Source organism: Notolabrus celidotus, chromosome 20 (assembly GCF_009762535.1).
Source record: "Notolabrus celidotus isolate fNotCel1 chromosome 20, fNotCel1.pri, whole genome shotgun sequence".
NCBI lineage: Eukaryota > Metazoa > Chordata > Actinopteri > Labriformes > Labridae > Notolabrus > Notolabrus celidotus.
This window is the reverse complement of record NC_048291.1, coordinates 12084105-12090009: the sequence shown is the minus strand read 5'-3', so window position 1 is coordinate 12090009 and position 5905 is coordinate 12084105. Positions and strand designations below refer to the sequence as shown.

General features: G+C 38.4%; 1 long non-coding RNA gene across 3 annotated transcripts; it reads right to left on the bottom strand.

Annotated features, from left to right (window-relative positions):
• Window positions 1–947: 947 nt before the first annotated feature.
• Window positions 948–2566, bottom strand: LOC117832669. Of its 3 annotated transcripts, XR_004635231.1 has the most exons (3): window positions 2519–2566; window positions 1581–1768; window positions 948–1056 (listed from the first exon to the last, which is right to left on the bottom strand). It is a non-coding gene; the product is annotated as an uncharacterized LOC117832669 (long non-coding RNA). The 3 variants fall into 3 exon arrangements; XR_004635230.1 differs by lacking the exon at window positions 2519–2566 and having other exon boundaries at window positions 1439–2004; XR_004635229.1 differs by lacking the exon at window positions 2519–2566 and having other exon boundaries at window positions 1581–2000.
• Window positions 2567–5905: the final 3339 nt, after the last annotated feature.

Below are 5905 nucleotides of genomic sequence, written 5' to 3'. Positions count from 1 at the left end.
AACACTTATACTAAAATAAAGAAGCTTGTTAATTTGCATCATACCTGTAAACATATGTATGTTTTTAAAACACATTTAAGCCTGCCTATAGCACCATTCAGGGTTCAGCCTTCTTTAAGTTCAGCTCGCCCTGTTCCTTTTGTTCCTATAGTTTTATATCCTAAATCTGTGCTATTAGTGTCCTATGAACTGTTCTAAGTCAAACTAGTTCAGTTGAGTATTTGTTGTATGTTACGAGGCATTCATTTTAAGTCTGATCTGAACTCAGATTAGGTCAGTTACACTCACACTGACGTTGGGAATACTTCCGCTGGAAAACACTGGGTTTAGGGCAGCTGATCCGCTGTGGGTCAATCTGGTTAGTTAGTTTAGTCAGGTTAGGTTTAATTTCTATCTATTTGTGTCACTCATTAGAAAGATTTAGACTTTAGGGTTAGAGTCCACTTTTTGTTATAATTTTTTGTTTGATTTGGGCAACACTCACAAGTCCTTTCATTTATATTTGCCTCAACTTTGTTATTGTCACATAATCTTAATTATTTCTTGTAATTAAAATCTTAAATGTACCAACACATTCTGTTTTTGTCATGAGCTGGGTCAGGTAAATGTGCTACAGGAAGGTTACAAGCAACCTGTTGCATCACACCCCAAGATGTTGATTTGAATGTAAGTCTCACCTCTGACATGGCAGAAAAGCCAATCACAGTTTAGGATTTGTGGGTGACCAATCAGACTTTAAGGGGGGGGGGGGGGGGGGCTGACCACACTTACATCCACCTCTGGATGGTGAGAGACAGCAGGTATGAATCTAAACCCCCTAAGGTGTCTTAGAAAGTTACAGGGAACTGCTCCATATGCTATATACTAATGAAGGTGGTGTAACACTCTCATTTTCTGTAACTAACCAGGAGGAGAGATACAGTGAAACAAAGGCACACATGAATCAGTTTCATGTTCAAGTCATCTTTAATACCACCACATAAGCAAGATCAGTGAATGAACGTCTAACTGCCAACACTTCGCCATTCTGAGGACCCACATCAGCATCTGCAACACCTATTAGAGGCAGAGAAAAAAAACATTTGGAAGAGCACAACCTTAGTTTGCACGGCCAGAGAGAAAGTAATGTTTTATATGTTTTACTTTTCTACTTTCAGTCTGCCCATCAGGCAATCATTCAATATAAGAAGCACAGTTTTGTAAGAAGTTCTATCAAACTGTCAGTTATGATCATTCTTTACAATACATTTATTTACTGATCTTTTTGTTTACTTAGAGATGCCCAAACCTCTAAAATCTAATAGTATCATAGACACTCATACACACACATACAGTAAGGTGGTATCTGGACACACATCATGCTTTGCTAAAACAGGAAAAAAAAGAAAAGGAAAAAAGGAATCAACCCCATTGTAAAAAAGAACAGTGAAACACACACCGGATCAGTCCTAACACACCTCCTTCTTTCATCTGCTGCTCATTTGTTATTTCAGCCCTTGCTGTGATAAAAGGCTTGAGTTACTCTCTCATTAAACGCTGCCTAGCACACCCATGAATCACAGACAGCAGGGAGCCGTCACCTTGTCTGACCTGCCGCAGCGCTGAGGTGAGGAAGTGCTTTGGAAACTGCAGACCTCCCTTGTCATCAATCTTGCCAAGCCCTCCCCCGCGGTGAACTTGACCGTGTGTGAGAACTGGAAATAGGATGGGCAACTCGCTGTGATTAGCCAGCAAGTCCCTGAAGCCTCAGAGCAGCGTCGAGGGCGACCTGAGCTCCGGCAATTATCAGAAATACAAAGAGAGGCATGAAAATGTGCAGGGCAAACTGGGACTACTGAATATTTTAAGCAGCGTGGATCTATTGTCTCATAAGAGGTTGGCAATGAGCACCAGGGGGAGCCAGACAACAGGATTTGAACGCAACACGAGCTTCAAACGCTACAGATTACATCAAAGGTCAAAGATGGTTGTGTTGTCTCTGTTTCCAGGTCAGACTGTCAACATGATTGTAGTAAGTCTGACACACATTGTTTTTTGCACTATTTTCAATTGAATATGAAGTCTAAATTATTTGCAAACCATAAAATTATGTTTTTATCAACACAAAGCTTACGGATTCTTTTGAAATTGGGTTGTAAGATTAGACCTGTTATTTCTCTCATGAGGAGTTTGAAGCAAATCACACACATAATTGAATGAAAAATTATGTTGTCAGGTTTATCACTTAAAGGTAGAGTGTGAAGTATTTAGCGGCATTTAGCCACTAAATAGTAGAAATGGAATATAAATCTCTAAGTATGTTTGAACTAGTGTATTACCACCTGAGCATAAAAAAGTGGGTCTGCAGAGGCCTTCATTGTGCACCATGTTTCTACAGTAGCACAGAACAGACACACTTGTGACATATCCAGTTGAAAGTCAAAGAAGAAAAAAGAACTGGGTAGTGGTTCATGTGCATGAGAAATTGTGTGATGATTGATGGTTATGATGGTAAAACTTTACTAATGGAGGATCATACCTATTGTGCATCACAGAAGCTTCTTGTCCTCAAAGGCCACCATTGCTTCATTAAAGGGAGGGATTAGAAAGGGAGCATACCAGTCTAGAATCTTGCTGCTAGATATTGCAAAATATTATTTACACACACATTTACCTTTAAATTAACAAAAAAAACAGTCTAGAGTATAAAACTTAATCAGCTGACATAGCAAATCATACAATAAGGTGAAATTAACAAATTTCATTTGGGGGCGATCCACCCCCAGCAGAACCTTCACTACATCTCTGAGACAATAAAGTGATCAACTGCAGCAGAGAAGGTGTCTGGCCCCAGTAGGAGATGATGAAAATTTCAGGAGATCCACCCTTGGACAGCAGTAAAGCAATTATGAAGAAGTGAGAGTTCATTTGGGTCATTGTTTTTTATATTTAAGCATCATCAGCGTAACAAGATAATTAATTCCATGAAATTGTCAAAAATCTTCTTTTTCAAGAGTCTAGGTAAGATGGAGACAGAAGCACATTGAGATAAATTTAGCGAAACTTGGTATTCGGCTTCAAGGCAGATGAGTTGGAAATAATCAGACTAATCTATTAAGTGTGTGAAGAAGGATTAAAAATACTGAGAGCAGCTCAAGGAGCCCTTGAAGAAATACAATGAGGGAGAACCTGCACTAAAGAGCTGTGAAACGCAGACGAACACCCCCTAACAGGTGTGGAGTGGCTTTTTTTACAGTTTCATGCTCAAACATAACCGACCAAAATGCATGAAAGGATCACACTTTAATGTACACTGCACATGCTTTTGACTGACTAAGAAATACTCAAAGATGCCATCAAATGATTAATCAATCAATACTTAATCAATCATGAAAGAAAACCAGATCTGCTCAGTGTGTTAAATAAAACAGAGCTGTTACCTAAAAGCCATCCTTTTAACACTCCTCAAGCTCTACCAAAAAAGAATCACAGTTTTTACTGGAAATGAGTAATTGAAGAGGATTAGTCATCTCATTTCATGCTAATTTTAGGAGTAGCAGCTTCGAGGTCATACTCCTAAAAAAAAATTCTGCCTGACTATCTAATGCACTGAGGATCTTAGGCTAAATCAATTAGCTTGACTTTGTGTAGGACCTCCACGCAATCACTTGTGTGATAAAGTGGGACACCGAGATAAAGAGATCTGCACAGTTTGTGAAGACAGGCAAACAGTGGATTCATTTTATTGATGAAGGAGTAAGATCAGGTTTGAACTGATGTTGAGGTTGTTTTTGACTTAAACCAAAGAATACATATGGTGCCATTGTGTGAGGTCTGGATATATTTGCCTGTTTCTGGTTTGATGCATTTGTTAACACTTTCAGAATTTGTGGAGGCCTTTAGATCATTTTTCTATTTTTTTTGTTTGTGGAGAATTTAGGAAAATGACCATTATCATTATTATTTAGCACATCTTCTTTTGTCATTGATTAAGCGTTAGCAATTCTTGCATTGCATTGAACAACCCTTTAGCTTGCAGGTCTCGGCTTTCCATGCACATGTCGTGTTCTTTACATCCCATGTTATCACACGCTAACAAGTTCCATCTGAAAGCAAGAATCAAGAGGGCTCTGAAGCTAACCATAGACATATAACTAGCACTGACACTAGCTGTTGTTTGGAAGATAAAATGTTTGCATTGTTAACCATTTTGGTTTTAGTATGGTTCACATGCCAATATTTGATATTTGCTCTGAAGCCACTAAGTTTCAGTAGCCCTTTTCACATAAGTCTGCAACAACACCATTACACATGTCCACCATCGTGTCATGTCTTTGGACTTTAATGTTCATGATGCCACTACGCCATGAAGCCTGGTTTATAGACTCTATGCTGTCCTAACATTGCCAGTATTGATTCCGCTACATTCCCTGCCTGCTGTGCACAGGAAACCACGACAACTGAATCTGAGCGTACCATATCAGAGTTGGTGCTGGTAAATGTTGATCAGCAGTTAATACCATACTGCAGTTATTGCAAAGACAAAAAGAGAGGAGATGTCGGAGGAGATGGAACAAAAGACCGCTGTATCAGTGAAGGCAAAGGACGCAGGAAAACTTCAGCAACACTGGAAATGTTGTAAATGCAGGAAATTATGACGCAACCCAGCGGACCAATCACAGGGCTTATGGCCTGCGTTGTTTTGATGTGAAGTGACATTTTTAAGGAGGTGAACGTCAAGCTTTGAGTGTAGGTTTCTGCGTAGGTGAAAGGAAGACAAAAACAATTATTGCGAGGGTATTTCTCCAGAGTAATTTTCAAGTAGTAGTTCAATTCCCATCCATGCAAATACATTATTTCAACTCTTTTTTTTTCTCACACAAACAGGCAGTACATTATGGGCTGTCTGATGTTTACAAGAAGATCGAGAGACATCAGGAAGGGAGCACAAGAAGAAAATTAAGACTGTGCATGCACACGCACTTTTACTTTGCAGCTCTGAGAACGGGTTCTGAGAACGGCCTCTGGATACTGATGTAGTTGAGCCCTTCCTATCCCACCACCAGGCCTCTGTAGACCTTGGTGGTTGATGGTGATAAGCGCTGAATTTGTTTGTAGTTCTCATGGGATCTCATCCAACTTCTCTATTTATGTATCCATCTTTTTGCTGGCTAACCCAGACAATCATTTTAGCCACAATACTAATAAAATATGAATTTAAAATCCCTGTCAATAAGAGTTTGAACGTGTGACGAAATTGTAACAGAAACTGATTACAGGTGAAATCTGGACTAAAAAATGACGTTTAATCAATGTCTTTAAATACTCTGTGAAAATATTCCCCAATGAAAAAAAAACGGGAGCCGCAAATCCTTTTTGACATCTAAATAGAAGATAACAGTGCATATATTGTTTTTCTACCTTTATGCTATGTACAAAAAACAATAGTGTGTTGCTTATGAAATCAATGAAGTGCTACAGGGAAGATTACATTTTATTTCTGTCTGCAAAGAAAACATTTTGATCATTTTAAACTCCGGGGAAAAAAACACGCTGGGAAGGTTTATGTCATAAAAAGCCAAACTTAAATTATCCATACGCAAAACAAAAATCCTGTGTGCTGTCATCCTTCGTGTACCAGAGCATGTAGCAGAGTGTTGACCTAAATTGAAATTTTCATTTTTAAAAGCGCACTATTTCACTGAACAATATAAAATACATATTTGCAAAGTATAAGTGCCGATGTGTTTTGAACATTGTGATGCATATTTTGAGCGACAACATTTTTTACAGATAAAGCTGCTTTTTATTTTAATGTTATAAGTTCACAATAATCTTCAAATTTAGAATTACAATAAAAAAAAATTGAGAATAAATATAGAATACACTTAAATTGATAACATTTATTTTCCAAAGCCACAGGGAG